Genomic DNA, 2,687 nt, shown 5'->3' with positions numbered 1-2,687 from the left:
GAATAGGATTCGCAGAGGGGGGAAAAGAGAGAAAGGGGCCGGCCCCCTCTCCTTGTCCTATTCGGACCAAGGGAGGGGAGGGGCGCGCGGTCCATGTTGGGCTGCCTCTTCTCTTTTCCACTAAGGCCCACTATGGCCCATATAGCTCCCGGGGGGTTCCGGTAACCTCCCGGTACTCCGGTAAAATCCTGATATCACCCGGAACACTTCCGATATCCAAACATAGGCTTCCAATATATCAATCTTTATGTCTCGACCATTTCGAGACTCCTCGTTATGTCTGTGATCACATCCGGGACTCCGAACAAACTTCGGTACATCAAAATGCATAAACTCATAATGAAACTGTCATCGTAACCTTAAGCGTGCGGACCCTACGGGTTCGAGAACAATGTAGACATGACCGAGACACGTCTCCAGTCAATAACCAATAGCGGAACCTGGATGCTCATATTGGCTCCTACATATTCTATGAAGATCTTTATCGGTCAGACCGCACAACAACATACGTTGTTCCCTTTGTCATCGGTATGTTACTTGCCCGAGATTCGATCATCGGTATTCCAATACCTAGTTCAATCTCGTCACCGGCAACTCTCTTTTCTCGTTCTATAATACATCATCCCGCAACTAACTCATTTAGTTGCAATGCTTGCAAGGCTTAAGTGATGTGCATTACCGAGAGGGCCCAGAGATACCTCTCCGACAATCGGAGTGACAAATCCTAATCTCGAAATACGCCAACCCAACATGTACTTTTGGAGACACCTGTAGAGCTCCTTTATAATCACCCAGTTACGTTGTGACGTTTGGTAGCACACAAAGTGTTCCTCCGGCAAACGGGAGTTGCATAATCTCATAGTCATAGGAACATGTATAAGTCATGAAGAAAGCAATAGCAACATACTAAATGATCGGCTGCTAAGCTAATGGAATGGGTCATGTCAATCAGATCATTCACTTAATGATGTGATCCCGTTAATCAACTAACAACTCATTGTTCATGGTTAGGAAACATAACCATCTTTGATTAACGAGCTAGTCAAGTAGAGGCATACTAGTGACACTTTGTTTGTCTATGTATTCACACATGTATTATGTTTCCGGTTAATACAATTCTAGCATGAATAATAAACATTTATCATGATATAAGGAAATAAATAATAACTTTATTATTGCCTCTAGGGCATATTTCTTTCAGTCTCCCACTTGCACTAGAGTCAATAATCTAGATTACACAGTAATGATTCTAACACCCATGGAGCCTTGGTGCTGATCATGTTTTGCTCGTGGAAGAGGCTTAGTCAACGGGTCTGCAACATTCAGATCCATATGTATCTTGCAAATCTCTTTGTCTCCCACCTGGACTAGATCCCGGATGGAATTGAAGCGTCTCTTGATGTGCTTGGTTCTCTTGTGAAATCTGGATTCCTTTGCCAAGGCAATTGCACCAGTATTGTCACAAAAGATTTTCATTGGACCCGATGCACTAGGTATGACACCTAGATCGGATATGAACTCCTTCATCCAGACTCCTTCATTTGCTGCTTCCGAAGCAGCTATGTACTCCGCTTCACATGTAGATCCCGCCACGACACTTTGTTTAGAACTGCACCAACTGACAGCTCCACCGTTTAATGTAAACACGTATCCGGTTTGCGAAGAATCGTCCAGATCAGTGTCAAAGCTTGCATCAACGTAACCATTTACGATGAGCTCTTTGTCACCTCCATATACGAGAAACATATCCTTAGTCCTTTTCAGGTATTTCAGGATGTTCTTGACCGCTGTCCAGTGATCCACTCCTGGATTACTTTGGTACCTCCCTGCTAGACTTATAGCAAGGCACACATCAGGTCTGGTACACAGCATCGCATACATGATAGAGCCTATGGCTGAAGCATAGGGAACATCTTTCATATTCTCTCTATCTTCTGCAGTGGTCGGGCATTGAGTCTTACTCAACTTCACACCTTGTAACACAGGCAAGAACCCTTTCTTTGCTTGATCCATTTTGAACTTCTTCAAAACTTTGTCAAGATATGTGGTTTGTGAAAGTCCAATTAAGCGTCTTGATCTATCTCTATAGATCTTAATGCCTAATATGTAAGCAGCTTCACCGAGGTCTTTCATTGAAAAACTCTTATTCAAGTATCCCTTTATGCTATCCAGAAATTCTACATCATTTCCAATTAGTAATATGTCATCCACATATAATATCAGAAATGCTACAGAGCTCCCACTCACTTTCTTCTAAATACAGGCTTCTCCAAAAGTCTGTATAAAACCAAATGCTTTGATCACACTATCAAAACGTTTATTCCAACTCCGAGAGACTTGCACTAGTCCATAAATGGATCGCTGGAGCTTGCACACTTTGTTAGCTCCCTTTGGATCGACAAAACCTTCTGGTTGCATCATATACAACTCTTCTTCCAGAAATCCATTCAGGAATGCAGTTTTGACATCCATCTGCCAAATTTCATAATCATAAAATGCCGCAATTGCTAACATGATTCGGACAGACTTAAGCATCGCTACGGGTGAGAAGGTCTCATCGTAGTCAATCCCTTGAACTTGCTGAAAACCTTTTGCGACAAGTCGGGCTTTGTAGACAGTAATATTACCGTTAGCGTCAGTCTTCTTCTTGAAGATCCATTTATTCTCAATTGCTTGCCGATCATCTG

This window comes from Triticum dicoccoides, chromosome 5A (assembly GCF_002162155.2).
Source record: "Triticum dicoccoides isolate Atlit2015 ecotype Zavitan chromosome 5A, WEW_v2.0, whole genome shotgun sequence".
In the NCBI taxonomy this organism is placed as follows: domain Eukaryota; kingdom Viridiplantae; phylum Streptophyta; class Magnoliopsida; order Poales; family Poaceae; genus Triticum; species Triticum dicoccoides.
Note: the sequence above shows the minus strand (reverse complement) of the source record.